General features: G+C 36.9%; 1 protein-coding gene across 1 annotated transcript in view; it reads right to left on the reverse strand.

The window, feature by feature from the left end:
• ATRNL1 (attractin like 1) overlaps positions 1-18,083 on the reverse strand; it is an 852,984-nt gene that overhangs the window by 400,337 nt on the left and 434,564 nt on the right. The window lies entirely within an intron of this gene.

Genomic DNA, 18,083 nt, shown 5'->3' on the forward strand with positions numbered 1-18,083 from the left:
AGCAAAGGATCAGCAATACGAAATATGAGTAGTACCGAGGCTGAGAAACCCTGGCATATGCTAATGTTTACATTAAGAAATAAGTCAGTTACAATGTTCATACATGTGGTCTAATATATTAGGTATTATATGCAATAAACTATGATAATGCAGGGTACTTTGTTAGAAATAATTCAAGCCTGACAAATCTCAAAATGACAGAGATTTACATGAATCTCATTAATCAATTGCAACCCTGTATCACTGTTTATTTTCCCCTTATTTGCTCTGTGGTCACAGACTATGCTATGAGAAGACCCAGAAGTGAACAGAACTGGGCCATTACAGATTCACTGGTTACTGGACACCACAAGAAAAACCTGGTACTCATCCTTAATTGATAATCACTGTGTTCATCACTTGAGTCACTCATAAGCAGTGGCAATTTTTGACACTTTCCACTCTTGTCAAGTCTTCAATATATTTTTTCCCCTTGCCTATGCCTCAATTGAAGCAGAAGACCTTAGAACATCCTTCAGTGACAATGATAACAACGTCGATTTTAACATCTATCCATTGAGTGCTGCACACATTCCAGATGCTGTGCTGGATACATCACAATGATGATTGGATTTAGTCTTAGAAATCCTTCAAGATAGCATGTATTATTCTTATTTGAGAAAAGAGGAATCCAATCCTCAGAGATTTTGAAGTTCATTGCTTATAGTCACACATGGAGTAAGTCGTACTACCAAAATACAAATCCAGCTACTTAAGCCTCAAAGTTTTTTTCTTTCCATATGCTGGCAGCTCTGAGTGTGCCCACTATCTCATAATCATTCTGTTTCAATATCCGTTCTCTAATCCCGCCTGCAGAATCAAAGGAAATCTATTTTTTTAAAAGTCATTGATACTAACCTTTTCAACCATAGAAGTGATTTTAACATAGGTACCCTTTATGTAATATTCAACATTTTAGGGGACACTTTTCTCAGAATTTGTTTTCAACAGAAAGTCACCATGATTTTCTAGAAATTATATAAACTGGTGTTTTCTCTACTATCAGACTTTAACTTCTCAACTGACAACACTAATCATTCATTCTTTAAAACTCTCTCCTGAATACTTTCTTTCATTTTGCTCAATACTTCCTAACTCAATATAGGTTCAATGAATATAGGTTACATTCCAAATTCCCTCTTTTAAATTATGGACATTCCTTAAAATTCACTTCATGCAATTGTGCTCTTCTTTTCTCTTGCCCTCAAAGAGAAAGCGCAGTTATTTTCATGATTTCAACTATGACCTCAATTGAAATGTTTTCCAAATCTGCATCTTTACATCTGTCAAAATGAGAGCATCTTACCCTTGAAAGGGATATAAAAGATTTCTTAGTTCCAAGTCCCTCCCAGGAAGGAATTTCCCAGTACAGCTCTGATAGTGATCCAGCACCTAATTAAATACTCATTGTAGCTGAGAAGTTGAGAAGTTGCTGACTCACAACTTAGTGCATTCTATTTCTAGGTAATTCAAATTTTGGAAATATTCTTTTTTTTCTTTTTTGAGATGAAGTCTCACTCTGTCACCCAGGCTGAAGTGTAGTGGCACAATCTTGGCTCACTGCAACCTCTGAACCTCTCTGCTCCCGGATTCCAGCAATTCTCCCACCTCAGCCTCCTGAGTAGCTAGGATTACAGGCATAGGCCACCACCCTGGCTAATTTTTTTTATTTTTAGTAGAGACGGGGTTTCACCACGTTGGCCACGCTGGCCTCGAACTCCTGACCTCAGCTGATCTGCTGGCCTTGGCCTCCCAAAGTGCTGAAATTACAGGCATGAGCCACCATGCCTGGCCAATATTCTAACTTCTATCAATCAGTGCTGTGTCTGCCTTCTAGGTTAAACAAAATCAGCCCACTGTATGCTAAAACTTCTTTATATATTTAAAGAATAGACAGGTTTTTTTGTATGGAGGATTGCCTCAAGTCCGGTGTCTCTCAACAAGGAATGTCTTTGTTCTCCAGGCGATATCTGGCAGTGTCCAGAGACATTTCTGGGTTTCACCACTTGACAGGCATCTAGTGGGAGGCTACGTAAATATCATACAATATATAGGTTGCCTTTCCAACAGCATTTTCCCAGCCCAGAATGCCAACATTGCCAAGGTTGAGGAACTCTTCTCTAGTCTGAATTATCATCATAGAGGTTATAATTCTGTTGTTATACCCAGATTAATAGTGTAACTTTTTCTTTTTTTTTTGAGACAGAATCTCACTCTGTCGCCCAGGCTGGAGTGCAGTGGCGTGATCTCAGCTCAACTCCCGGGTTCAAGCAATTCTCCTGCCTCAGCCTCCTGAGTAGCTGGGACTACAGATGCGCGCCACCACGACCGGCTAATTTGTTTTGTATTTTTAGTAGAGATAGGGTTTCACCATGTTGGCCAGGATGGTCTCCATCTCCTGACCTCATGAACTGCCTGCCTCGGCCTCCCAAAGTGCTGAGATTACAGGCGTGACCCACCGCGCCCAGCCAGTGTAACTCTTAAGATGTGGTACTGAGAATGGACACTGTAGATATGGTCTGAGGGTTCATTTATCTGAATCTCAGTCAGACCATGATACCCTTAAGAATTATAATAAAAATATTAATATCACCTCAAACCTACCATGTTCAAGCTTAACCATTAATAATGTTCATGATTAGAAAAGCAACTAACATCTATTGGGTAATATGTACCAAGCACTATGCTGAGTGTTTTACATGAATTATCTCTTTAATTCCTATAATTACAGATGACAGATCATGTATACTGTCATGTGGTCATTGAAAACATGGGAAAGCTAAATCACAGAGAGTTGAAGTAAATCCTCTAGGGTTCAAAGTATTAAATTGCAAGTTGTTCCCTTTGCCCTCACTTCTCTGTTTCACCATTACTTTCCAGCTAAAATGTTAAAAACAATTTACATTTCAATTATATCATCCCTTACACCCAGATACCAGATCCTGTCAACTGTTTCTTTCAGAATATCTGTTGTAGTAAAAATAGTATATATAGAAAAGTTACTTATATTCAGTAAACCAAACTTAAATACCAAAATGTATTTTTATTTGATTAACAATTCACAACATTCCTCTTCCTTAAGAATTACATAACAAAGATTCAGTTTGAGACGGGAATACTAGTTGAATTTCTCATGAGGAGCTTAAATTCTTTCTTATCTAAACTTTATGACTCAAGTGAATATCATTTTTGTAATGATGTACAAGGACAGCATAAAATATACAACTTTCATAATTTCACTTTGTTGAAACAAGGAGTTATATACTTTAAGGGTTCCTATCAGATGCTTTCTATGCTAATTCCTATTAGGTTAGCAGTAAAAGAGCTAACATGATGTAAAAACTTGGCTGCTAAAATCAATAAACAGTGTAAGAAAATACTTTTAAAATAATATTCTCATAATTTCCAATAAATATCAAAAATCCTGTAAAATATATCTTACTACTTGGCATATAATAGTTGTCAATACATTTTTGCTAAATAAATGAAATTTTTATTTTATTTTATTTTTTTGAGACAGAGTCTCGCTCTGTCGCCCAGGCTGGAGTGCAGTGGCGCAATCTCAGCCCAGTGCAAGCTCCGCCTCCTGGGTTCATGCCATTCTCCTGCCAAAGCCTCACGAAATTGGTTTTTTAATTGATTTGAATAACATCATTTTTTCTAATACTGAATGTCTCATTTGGCATTATTATCCTTATATAGGGTAATACTTTATCAATGTTCTTGATTTCTAATAAATTACATTGCAAACAAAAGTGACAGTTCTCTTAAAAAATATACATACAAACAAAACCCAGTTTATTAAGAACACTTGCTTTGTTAAAAAGCAAAACAAACAAGCAAACAAACAAACAATAAATATTTGTCATATTTATTCAGAATAGTTAAAAAGTCACATTCTTCCTTTGGTGATTAGAGAGTCTCCGTCTTTATTGACAATCTTGGACTCCTGAAGAATGACAGAATTTCCATCATCTGAATTTCTTGAATGACCATGTGAAGTAGAGTCCTGTATTCCATGCTATCCCTTCTGATATAGTTTGGATATTTGTCCCGACTCAAATCTCAGGTTGAAAGGTAATCACCAGTGTTGGAGGTGGGGCCTGGTATTTGGGTCAGGGGAACAGATCATTCATGGCTTGATGCTGACTTCACAATAGTGAGTGAATTCTCCTAAGATCTGGTCATTTAAAAATGTGTGGCACTTCTCCTCCCCTAACTCTCTTGCTTGTTCCTGCTTTCGCCATGTGACAAGCCTGTCCCCCCTTTGCCTTCTACTATGATTGATGGGACAGAGAAGCATTGCAAACTTTTATTATGTTAAGTGACAGATTTGTAGGTTTGTGTATCCTAGTTAGCTTTTCTCTATCTCTTAAATCAAAGGGTTTAATGGGTAACATTGAACATTAGTATCTTTTAATTTGGTATTGTGGCAAATTTGTCAGAAAAAAATAAGTATTTACTGCTTTCTTTCAGGTCTTCTTTTTTTATTATATTATGCAAAAGCTTTTACATTCCATGATATAGATATTGGTGGGATAACTGGGCTTTCTTTTAAAAAAAAAATGCTGTATGATAATAATATCAAAAGATCTGAAAGGTTCAACACCCTTTAGTACAATCCACCCAAAGGAAATAGGGAGTAAAAAGGAAAGAAAGAAAGAAAGAAAGAAACAAAGAAACAAAGAAAGGAAGGAAGGAAGGAAGAGGGGAAGAGGGGAAGAGGGAAAGAGGGAAAGAGGGAAAGAGGGAAAGAAGGAAGGAAGGAAGGAAGGAGGAGAGAGAGAGAGAGAAGGAAGGAAGGAAGGAAGGAAGGAAGGAAGGAAGGAAGGAAGGAAGGAAGGAAGAAAGGAAGAAAGAAAACAAACATTAAAAAGAAAGTACATCAGCTACAGTAATAAAAAAGGGAAGCATAAAAACTTAGGGAGAGATATTTCAAAGATTTGATTGTATTATTCATAAAATGGTCATTTTGAAAGGATTATTAATGTAAAACAATTACATTGTTAATGTAAAGAAAAAGGATTGTTAATTGTTAATGTAATAGAACATGGAACTTATTAGGTAATCTCATTTAGGTAAAATTACAAGAATTCAATATAAGTAACATAGTATGCTGTAAGGTTACATTGTAATGCAGGTTGCTAGTGACAAATAAATACCCTCTGGTGGTAATCTAGTTGGCCAATTGCAAAAAGAGATAATATTGTCACTATTTTATAGCAATTTGAGGTTAACTGATCATAAATGTCAAGTCTTGAGTACATATTTTAAAAGATGGTTTGGATATATTATTTTATTTCACTGAAAAAGTTAGAAAATGAAGAAATTTACCTCTTAATACCTGTTATTCCACAAAACATCTTTAAATTTTATACCTTCACAACATTTAATGGATTTTTTCTTACTGACTAAAATATTAACAGAATACACTTCTAACTTAAAATGCAATAAAAGCTATGAATATTAACAAGAAAAAAATTGCTTATATGTTCAAGTCATCAGTTTGATAAAAGATGAAAAATCAAAAAAGCCCAGTGGTTGAATGTGGTAAATAATACACTCATAGAAAAAATTGGTACAAACTTCTGAGGGTTGTTAAGCAAGAGTTACTGAACCTTAGGAGCACTATCAGTTAAGATTATTTCAAATGCACGTAACAGAAAACCTAACTCAAACTGGTACAAAGAAGAGATCTACATGAAGTTTACATTCTCTAGTATGAACTGAATTGTGTTCTCAAATTCATATGTTGAAGCCCTAACCCCCAGTGTGGCTGTATTTGGAGACAGGGCCTTTAGGACATATTTAGGTTTAAATGAAGTTAATAAACATGGGATCCTGATCTGACACAATTAATGTCCTTAAAGGAGAGGCACCAAAGAACTTGCATACTCTCTCTCTCTTCCTGCATGCATGGAGGAAAGGCCATGTGCGTACACAGTGTGAAGGCAGGCATTTGCAGAGCCAGGAAGAGAGGTTTTACCAGAGACCAATAATTGGCATCCTGATCTTGAACTGTCTACCCTCCAGAACTGGGAGATAATACATTTCTATTGTTTAACCCACTTAGTCTGTGTTATTTTGTTATGGCAGCCCAAGCAGACTAAGACACTTCCCAAAGTCCAAAGGAAGAAAAGTTCCAGGTTTGGTCTGATCAGGGTCCTAGCTACATTTTCTTATGATTCTCTGGACTATGCATAACACTACACATCAACTTTATTTTCAGGCTTGTTTAACTCTTAGGAGCAAAAATGATTGCAGCAGTTACAGGGTTTATATAATACACTATTATACATACCCAATCCTTACCAAACACTGACAATGCAATAAATGGCATTGGGACAACCATGAAGCTGGTGAGAGATAAATCCCATTCAAATTGGATGGTTTGCTACACAGCCACATGGAAGGAGTTAAATGAAGGCTGGAAAAGAATACAATCCACTAGATATCATTTATGAAAAATTTATAGAAGACTACCTAAATTAACCTCCCTGCCACAGCTCTGTAACAGATTTTGAGTCTACAGAGCATCTTTAGTAACTCATAAATTTTTTCCTAAACCTCTACAGAAAATAGAGTAGTCTCAAGCCTCATCGGATGGAGTATTAGAAAGACTCATATCTAATAAGGAAAATCTTTCTGGGAAAGTCCTATTACAAGTAGCCTACCTGGATGATACTTTATGCTTTCAAACTTGCAACAAAAAGTGACAAAGGACAATGTATACAGTGTTTCTTCCTACAATGTATACAGTGCTTCTTCCTACATTAAATGTGTTTTGAGACACATCTTTTAAAACCATATAGTTAGGACAAAAGTTTTAATTATTTTGAAAACCTTTCCTAAATCATTAGTGTATAACACAATAGAGAAACCCTAAGTATATAGCTCAATAAACGATCACAAAGACAATATACCCTTGAAACCACCAGCTTGAAAAAAACAGACTTAATTCAATCTCTCCTTCTCAAAAGAAACCATCACAATTATTTTTAATGCTATATTTTAGTTTTGTCTATTCCTAAATTTTTTACGAATATAATACTATCATATTTATTTTTTTGTTTCTGTCTCTATCATTCAACACTATGTTTGTGTTACCTATTTTGATCCTTTGGCATTCATTTTTTTCCCCACATTGCTCCACATTATATGAGTATATTTTTCCATCCTATTATTTTTGGGTATTTTGATTATTCCCAGTTTGGGGCATGTAAAACATGCTTCTATAAATATGGTTCACATGGCTTTGATGACATGGAATTGTTGGGCCATAGAGTATATGTAAATTCAACTTTAGAATATAATGTCTACTTGTTTTCAAAGCCATTGCATCAATTTCGAGTGTACTAAAATTATTAATAGCTCCACATCCTCTCCAACACTTGGTATCATTTGTCTTTTTCTTTTTAGCCACTGTAGTAGGTATATAGTAGTACTACATTGTGGTTTTAATTGAAGTTCCAGATAAAAATTAAGTTGAGTGCACTTGCGTATTTTGTTGGACACTTGGATGTCTTCTTTTGTGACGTGTATGTCAGTTTCTTGTCATTTTTGGAGGAGTTTTCAGACTATTTTTAATTGATTTATATGAGTTACATAGTGTGAATATAAGGCTTTTGCCTTTGATACAGTTTGCAAAAATTTCATACCACTGTGTGACTTGACTCATTATAATGTGAATGGTGTCTTTTGATAAGAAAAAGTGTTCTTTTTTTTTGTAGTCTAATTTTGTTATAGTATTTTATGTGTCCTGTTTAAGAATCCATTCTATATTCTAATGTTATGAAGACTAATTCCTACATTACCTTCTAGATGCTTCATTGCTTTTACCTTTCCTCCTAGAATTTATTTTATATTTGAAGCAGGGATTAAATGTCACTTTTCTCATATGCATAAGTAATAGATCTAGTACCTACCTGATGAAAATTTTCTTAAAGCACTAAACATTGAGAGATAGTCCTTGACTTGGTAATTAAACTTAAGAATGACTACTTCCATTAGAGCCCTCTCCACTGTTCTTTCTTTTTTTTTTCTAGATGGAGTTTTGCTCTTGTTGCCCAGGCTGGAGTGCAATGGCATGATCACTGCAACCTCCACCTCCTGGGTTCAAGCGATTCTTCTGCCTCAGCCTCCTGAGTAGCTAGGATTATAGGCACGTGCCATCGCTCCTGGCTAACTTTTGTATTTTTAGTAGAGATGGGGTTTCACTATCTTGGCCAGGCTCATCTCGAACTCCTGACCTCGTGATCCACCTGCCTTACCCTCCCAAAGTGCTGGGATTACAGGTGTGAGCCACCACGCCTGGCCTCTGCTGTACCCTTTAATCCATCTCTCGTGTACTACCTTGACTTTAAAAGGGATTGAGGTCTTGTTTATACTCTATAGATAATGTTGATATTCTCTAAAGAGATATTTTGCTTTATCCATCTGGAGGCTATGGTCACAATGTATCCAAAGCTTTTGAAGTGCTTCTTGAGTCTGTCCAGCAGGAGGGTCACCCACTGTTCAGTCCAGGGCCAAAGCAGAGTTCTACCTATGAGCGCAGTTCTCAAATTTTCTGGCATGATAATGTTAATTAGGATCAGATTAGCACACAGGCAGCTCAGGGGTGATCCCAGAAGTTTATAAAGCATTTGATGGGAAGGCCTTTCTATCTCCATTATCTCTCAGGTCCTTTCTGGTTTTGTGGGCTCTACTTTTCCATCAAGTGGCCAGAAACTACACACTTTTCCTATTGCGCCATGTTTTGTGCTGGGAGGACAGATAAGAAGGAAATCAACAGGGTTTATCTTGGCTCTCTGTGACCAGAGCTCCCCTATGATTAGAAGAATATTCCTTTCCCTTGGGATTTTGGTTCTTACAGCTTCCCGCTGTGAGCCATTTTGCTGCTGCCCATGTTCCTGCTTCAGACTGACTGGGGTATGGGTGAGTGAATTCAGGAAAGGGAAAAAATGGAAGGGAGGTCTCCCTCATTCTCTATGAGTTTAAGAGTTCCCTTTTCCACATCATGGGCCAGAACTAGAGGACTTTTCCCTGTCTAAACTATAGTAGTTACTTTCAAGTTTCAAATTGCATTGACTTCAGGTCAGGGGGCACTAAAAGGAAAAATGGCAAACTTCTAGACAGTTCAACAGTACTTTGAATTCAGGTGTTCTCTGCTCTGCCTGCTGATATCATATACCAAATAGCTGCCCATGAATTTTGTCCAGGTTTTATGGTTGAGTTCAGTTAGAGAAAAAGAGACGTATGTTTACACACTCTTACCCAGGACTGGAACCCTATGGTGAATGTTTGACAAAGTTGCAAAAGCATTTCAAAATGGAAAGGATAGTTTTTATAACAAATCATGGTGGAACAACTGGATATCCACATATGGAATAATCAGCATTGAATTACACCACAACATAAACAAAAAATAACTGAAACGGATCACAGATCTAAATGTACAACATAAAAATACAATCACGTGTCACTTAACAATGGGGATATGTTCTAAGAAATGCATCATTAGACAAATTTCATCCCTGTGTGAACATCTTAGAGTATGCTTAAACAAACACTGATTGTGGCCAGGTGTGGTGGCTCATGCCTGTAATCCCAGCACTTTGGGAGGCCGAGCCGGCAGGATCACGAGGTCAGGAGATCGAGACCATCCTGGCTAACATGGTGAAACCCCGTCTCTACCAAAAATACAAAATATTAGCTGGGTGTGGTGGCGGACACCTGTAATCCTGGCTACTTGGGAGGCTGAGGCAGGAGAACGGTGTGAACCCGGGAGGCGGAGCTTGCAGTGAGCCAAGACTGCGCCATTGCACTCCAGCCTGGGTGACAGAGCGAGACTCTGTGTCAAAAAACAAACAAATAAACAAACAAAAGCACTGATGGTATACCCTACTACACATGAAAGCCATTGGTATAGCCTATTGTTACTAGAGTACAAACCTATATAGAATGTTACTGTATTGAATAGTGTAGGTAATTACAACACAATGGTTTTTGTGTATCTAAACATATCTAAACATAGAAAAGGTACAGTAAACATACAGTAATATAATCTTATAAGTACCATCATATATATGGTCTTTGGCCAAAATGTTATGTAGTGCATAATTGTATAAAACTCTTAGAAAGAAATCTATGTAAACTTGAGTTAGGGAGAGTCCTTGGATATGACATCAAAAGCATAATCAATTTTTTAAAAATGCATTAAATTCAATTTTATAAAAACTAAATCTTTTCACTCCATAAAAGATACTGTTAAGATAATGAAAAGACAATTCAAAGACTGAGGGAAAATATTTGCAAATCACATCTGGCAAAAAGAGTTGTATCCGGAATATACAAAAAACATTCAATATTCAAAAATAAAAAGCAAAACTAAAAAGCAATTAAAAATAGGCAAAAGATTTGAAAAATACTTCACCAAAGAAAATGAAAGTATAACTAATAAGCACATGAAAACATATTCAATGTCATTAGCCATTAAGGAAATGCAAATTAAAATTACCACAAGATACCACTGCACATCTATCAGAATGGCTAAAATAAAAAATGTTGACAGGACCAAGCACTGGCGAGAATGTGCAACAACTGGAACCCTGAGCTTTGCTGGTTGCAACACAAAATTGTGCGGTCACTCTCTGAAAAACATTGGCAGTAATTATAAAGATGAATACATATCCACCCTGTGGTCCAGCAACCCTAATTCCAGGTATTTATGCTAGAGAAATGAAAACTTACGTTTGTGTAAAACTTGTATGTATGTTGATCAAGCAGCATTATTCATAAATACCAAAAAATGTAACAATCCATATCTCTCAATGGGTGAATGGATAAACAAAGTGTGATATATCCGTATAATGAAATACTACTTAGCAATGAAATGAAATGGACTATTGATATAAAAAACTGCCTTGGATGAATCTTAAATGCAATAGACTAAGGGAAAGAAGCCATTTGAATGACATTCCCCGGAAAAGGCAAAACTGTGACAACAGAGATCAGGTCAATGGTTGCCAGGGTGTATGAGTGGGGAGAAAGTCTAACTGCAAAGAAGGTATGGGGTATTCATTGGGGCTTTAGAATTGTTCTGTATCCTGGGAGAGCCGGTAATTATAACAAATGATCCATGTGTTAAAACTCACACAATTGTACTCCCCACAAAAGGAATTTTACTGCACAGAAATTTTTAAATGCTTCCAACAGAAGTAAAAAACAAACAAACAAACAATAAGGACCAAAAATATGCTGAAAAAAAGGCAAGTAATTAACCACTGCCCCCTCTAACAATGAAAAAGTTACTGGTATATTTAAGTATAAGAATACTCATGCTTTGAATTATAAATGTAAAAGGAAGCTTTTAAACAGTGGAGTTAATAATTTATGTTTAAAATAACCACTTTGGCTAATTTACATACAATATATTGATAGAAAGAAGGTAGAACTGAGGTTCATGTAGAGCATTAAGGAAAGAGGATTTCAATGAGTCCCAAGTATTCCAGTGAGTTAAACAGTGATACCTATAACTGAGCTACAGAAAACTGGAAAAAAAGACACTGTTTGCCAGTACAGTAAATTCAGTTTAAAGCATGTTAAAAGTTTGAGGTGTAAAGCAGTATTTAAGTCAAAATGTGAAGTTACTGACATGACTCTCAGAGAAATCTATTTCAGCATCTAGTACACTAAACCTCAACTTTGTAAACTAGATGGGGAACACTGGTTTAACTAAGTTGCAAGAAAACGTACCGTCACTAGTTTACTCCCACCGCATTAAATATTTTGGTTTACAAGAACAGTTAGGTCCTAAATATCTACTTTATTCCACAACAAAACCATGGAGAAAATTCCCAAGTAAACTTCCAATACGTTTAGAAATCATGTATTGTTTCTACTTAGCAAAATCCATATCTTCAGGTCTCATTTCCAATAACATATCCATCATTAAAATCTCATTTTTTAAAATGGGGACTTACGTGTATTTGTAATTCTTCACAGTGTCTTTACACATTTTTAAAAAACTTTCTGGCAAATATTCCATTATTATACCACTTTGATATAGAGATCCTGTGACTAAATTAGGTTTACTTTTTATCTCTAGGGAGTTGCATTTTCTTCTTTTTTCTCTTTCAGAATATCTTTATGTACAACATGATTAAATGTCTTATTTTTCCCGAATCATGAACACTTAGCTTTGCATTATTTTCCCGAATCATGAATACTTAGCTTTGCATTATTCTGCCCACTTGCATGCTTGCTTCCATGTAGCCATCCTTGATTGTTTTTTTCAAGTGCTTCACTCTTATTATTTCTTTGCCTGTTGTATTCTTTAGATTCTTCTAATCTTTCATTTTTAATTCATCTAAATATGCATCATCTCTCACCACTTTATGCTCACTAAGATGGCTATAAGAAAGGCAGTTAATACAAACTTTAGTAAGAATGTGGAAAAAATAAATGTCTGATCCTTGCTGGTAAGATTATAAAATGATACATCTTCTTTAGAAAAAGTTCAGCAGTTTATCACAATGTTTAACCTAGAATTACCATGTGATCAACAGTTCTAATTATATACTTAAGAGAAATGAAAACATACATCCACATAAAAACTTATACACAAATGTTCATAGCAGTATTATTCACAACAGTGAATAAAGAAAAAAGAACCCAAATAACAATCAACTAATAAACAGAGAAATAAAATGTGTTATACACATAAGATGAATTATTATTCAGCAATAAAAAGAAATGAACTACTGATCCATACTATGTTATGGATAAGAAACATTGTGCTAAATGAAAGTAACCAGTCACAAAAGAACAAGTATTGTATGATTCCATTTACATAAGATGTCCAGAATAGGCAAATCCATGGACAGAGAGTAGATTAGTGATTTTTCAGAACTAGGGGTATGTGAGAGGGAGGGGAGTGACTACCGATGAGTACATGGCTTCTTTTGGGGATGATGACATGTTCTAAAATTGATTGCGATAATGGGTGAAGAATAACTGTGCACTTTCAATTGGTGGATTCTATTATATGTGAATTGTATCACCAAATAAAACACAAATTAAAATTAGAAATTGGAAAATATGTTTAAAAATTAGACAATGATAAGTAAAAGTAAAAATGTCAAAGTTTTTTAGTTCTCCTATATGATTCAGGAGGATAAAAGAGATACTAATTAATATTATTGTTAGTTAGGGAAATATACTTGTTAAAATTTAACAGTAATCATTAAATAAAAAATATAAAACTATAATTCCTAAACTGCTAAAAGGAAAATAAAAGAATACTAGAAGCTCACTCAATTAATAAAAATCAGAGAGAAGAATAAAGAAAATTTCCATTTATTTCCCTGTCACATAAAATTAAGAGATTCTCAGATTATTAAAACAAAACAAAAGCATCCAGATATTTTTGATATAAAAGAAACACACACAAAATATGACAACAGAAAAAATGTTAAGAGATACGCGGCCGGGTGCGGTGGCTCAAGCCTGTAGTCCCAGCACTTTGGGAGGCCGAGGCGGGCGGATCACGAGGTCAGGAGATCGAGACCATCCTGGCTAACACGGTGAAACCCCGTCTCTACTAAAAAATACAAAAAACTAGCCGGGCGAGGTGGCGGGCACCTGTAGTCCCAGCTACTCCGGAGGCTGAGGCAGGAGAATGGCGTAAACCCGGGAGGCAGAGCTTGCAGTAAGCTGAGATCCGGCCACTGCACTCCAGCCCGGGCGAGAGCAAGACTCCGTCTCAAAAAAAAAAAAAAAAAAAAAGAGAGATATGCAAAAAGACATAGACACATTCTAATAAAGAAATACTATATTGATGCTAAAAATGGTCTTTAACACAAAAAGTAACAATAGGAACAAAGAGAAATCCAACCGATTAAAACAATAATTCAACTCCACTCTCAGTAAAGGATAGAACAATCAGACAGAAGATAAAAAAGGAAACAGAGGTCTAGAGCAATGCAATAAACCACCAAGATCTAATAGATATATACAGGATACTCTATATAAAAACAACAGAATACATATTCTCCTGAAGGGCACAGGAGACATTCTCCAGGACAGAATATATGTTAGGTAACAAATTATATCTTGATAGATTTTAAAAGATAAATGTACAAAGTATCTTTGCCACCCACAGTGGGATAAAGTTAGAAATCAATAACAGAAGAAAAACTTGAACATTAAAAAATATATGGAAATTACCAACACACACTTGATCAATGGATGAAAGACAAAATCACAATGAAATTAGAAAATATTTAGAGAAATGTGAAAATTAAAACACAACATACCAAAACTCTGTACAAAAAAAAATTAGTCAGGCGTGGTGGCATGCACCTGTGGTCCCAGCTACTCGGGAGGCTGAGGTGGGAGGATCGCTTGAGCCTGGGAGGCAGAGATTGAGTGAACTGAGATTGTGCCACTACACTCTAGCCTGGGAGGCAGAGTGAGACCCCATCTCAGAGAGAGAAAAAAAAGGTACCTCTTTGATCCCTGATGGCAGAAAGCATAACTGACTAGTGGCCCCAGCTACTGCACTCTGAAATCCATCATTTTATTCACACTGAGCCCATGCTTCCCAAGGGCTGCCCTTAGTCATTGACTAAACATGGCAGAGCTACCAAGGCAGGCCTGTTCCTGGGAGAAGGAACACTCCTCTGATGGGTGACTTTTGCTCAAGGCTGCGCCACTGGCACTACACATTCTTAGAAGTGCCCTGCATTCTCAGGCTCTTTCACTCACCTTCGCTTTCTTCCTTCTCTCCCTCACAAAGGCAGGTAGGCATTGTGGTCTAAAGGTTTCCCATTATCTCCCCTCCTGTCTCCTAATTTCCCCTCACAGGAGTTCCCCTAACACATTTATTGCTTATCTTATCTCATCTTGGCTTCTGCGTCTCAGAGGACTCATGGTCCAATAAAACAGAAGGTAAGATGGAGATGAGGAACTGATTCACTCACTGATTGGCAGGCTAAGAGGACAACATCCACGTTGGTGGGTGGAACACAGTTCCTGGCAGAAGACTTAAATTGCTGGATTTCACCAGTAGTGACCTGAGGAAATGCCCCGATAGAGAAAAAACTTGAAGGTACAGCAATTCAGGCATTTGGAAGATGGGGAAAACACCTTCAAAAGAGAGTGGAGTAGACTGATTATCATTACGTTGTATTGATACCTGCAGAGGGATAATGAGAGACTGAAGGCCATTAAAAAACCTTACTGGCTAAATAAAACAGCCAGTGGGTCTCTTTCATAGCTTTAAATGAGGTCCTGATGACTGACAGCAGAAATGCCAACATGAACGACCAGCAGGATGATGATCTAATTGTTAGAGAATTGCAGAGCTCCAGAGATGACAGAATGCTAAGCCAAAGAAGGTGTGTTATGCAAAAGGGCCATGGTTCAGGAGACCTAGGAACCTGAAATATGGGATAGGAATATCTGAATGAATGCTTCTGAGGATGTTGGTTTTACTGCCCGCTTTCCTAGTAATACTTAGCATTTTGTTATGCTGGAAGACACTGAAGAGTTCTCTTCTCTCTTAGGTAACAGGTGCCCCCTCACAAGCTGTCACCACTTCTTTTCTTGGCTGCCAGACTGATAACTGGGATTAAATCACAGCATGACCCAAATGAGCCTGATAAGAAAGAAAATGGATTGCACAATTGAAGCAGGTGCAAGATTTAGGGAGCATGTACTGGCAGGAGCTGTGGAAGTATGACCAGATTTAAATATTTGATAAAGGGCAACGAAATGTTAAGACTGGATAAATAAAAATTCATTGATTTTGGTGCACATTTTCAGGACCACAGAGATGTAATATCCTACTGAGGATTCCAGGGAATGGAGCAAACTTGTTGCTAGAATCACTCGTAGAAGCCTGAAAAATGTAATGTCTAGTACAAGTGAAATTGAAATGCCTGAGTTGTCCTGGTTTATGGAAGAGAAAGTTATAAAAACATTGAGAGAAGGGGATATGCTGGAATGGTTCATATTATATGAGGCCAGAAGAACTACCAGGTTGTGTTCCATGGGAGGACTGAGAGGACACCCTATGCATTAAGGCTGTTATGAATATGCTGATGAGAGAGGCACCAGTATTATAAGGAGGCTTAGAGTTGGCTCTCCTCTTCAGAGCAGGCCTGAAAATAGGAGAGATAGTCACAGGGCTAGGTTTGTTAATTGCCATAAAAAGATGGAGACCCAGAGTTAGAGGACAGGTGTCAGTGCTTAACCGCCAGAATCCAGAAACCACAATTACCATAATTAGATCAACAAGACTGGATGAACTGCCAAGGGGGTTGGCTCACAAAGAGTTGTAGGAATTATTAAGAAAGCATGGTATTCTGAAGGGCAAAACAGGTGGGCAGCTAACAGTGGTACTATTTAACATCTGGTTTCATTTTAAGTGAGAATGAAGGAACAGGAGACTGAGGGTTGTTGCTTCAATGGAGGGCCATGTTTCTCTTCACAGTTCCCAGATTTCAGCTAATTTCCAAATTCAAAACCCATTAACTAATCAGGTGACTGAATCCATAGAAGGAAGGTCCCTGAAACATTTTGAAAAGTGGGTAAAATGATCCCTGAAAATACCTACACCATATACTTGATTATATACACAGGTATACACATGAGAATATATAGACAGTACAGGAGGAATAAGCAGACATTTTAAACTTTATTGGACATGAGGGTAGAAGTGACACAGACAGCCAAGCATTCAAAATATCATCCTGGCCTCTTATTAGAGTTGGGGTGTTCAGGGGGTGGGGAGCACATAACAAATTCTGACTAAATTCTTGCTCACAGTGTGCCCACTATGTCAATGGATCCACCCTTTGGTCATTTCCCCACTCTTTAAGTGTATAAATAGATCTGATGTACAAGGTAGCTGGAATAACCCCTACACTGTGTTCAGGGTTATAGGATAAGATCAGTCATAGTGGAAAAGACCAACTGGTAATCTCTGAAACTACCCCCAACTGGACAGGTTAATAAATGCAAAATATCATCCAGTGATACAAAAATTAACGCCACCATTAAAAGTCTGAAAGGTGCAGGGATAGTAGTCTCTACCAAATTTCCATTTATTTCTTTACAATAAATAATTCAGACTTTCCTGACTCAGATACATTTACTTTTCGATTTTACAAATTTAAAAATAATTCTTTTCAATTTTTGAATCATTTACTATATTATTTCACAGCAACAACAACAACAAAATCCTTTAGTTCAATAAATAAAAGGACTGAGATTTAGAGAAGCTAGGTGACTGCCATAGTTTGGATATTTGACCCTCCAAATAAAATGTTAAAATTTGACACCCCATGTTAGAGGTGGGGCCTAATAGGAGGTGTTTGGTTCATGGGGGTAGATCCATCATGAATGGATTGGTGCCATCATTGTTTCTCATGTTCCCATGACAGCTGGTAATTTAAAAGAGTCTAGAACTTCTCTCCTCTCTCTCTTGCCTACTTTCTCACCATATGATCTCCACACATAACAGCTCCCCTTCGTTTTCCACCATTAATGGAAACAGCTTGAGGCCCTCACCAGATGCAAATGCCAACACCATACTTCTTGCACAATCTGCAGAACCATGAGCCAAGTAAACCTCTTTCCTTTATATATTACTCAGCCTCAGGTATTCTTTTATAGCAACACAAATGGACTAAGACAGAAAATTGGTACCAGGAAGTGGCATGTTGCTATAAAGATACCTAAAAACGTCAAAGTGGCTCTGGAACTGGAGTGCTCATAAGATAGGAAAATGAGGGAAAGTTTGGAACATCTTAGAGATTGGTTAAGTGGCTGCGACCAAAATGCTGATTGAAATATAGACAGTAAAGGCCATGCTGAGGGTCTCAGACTGAAAGGAGGAAATAATTCAGAACTGAAGCAAAGATAACCTTTGTTATGCCCTGTCAAATAACTTTGCTGCATTGTGTCCATGCCAAGCAGCAAAGTGCTCAAGAAGTGATGTGGCTGCTTTTAACAGCTTATGTTCACATGTGGGAGCAAAT

This window comes from Trachypithecus francoisi, unplaced genomic scaffold (assembly GCF_009764315.1).
Source record: "Trachypithecus francoisi isolate TF-2019V2 unplaced genomic scaffold, Tfra_2.0 Contig01579, whole genome shotgun sequence".
NCBI lineage: Eukaryota > Metazoa > Chordata > Mammalia > Primates > Cercopithecidae > Trachypithecus > Trachypithecus francoisi.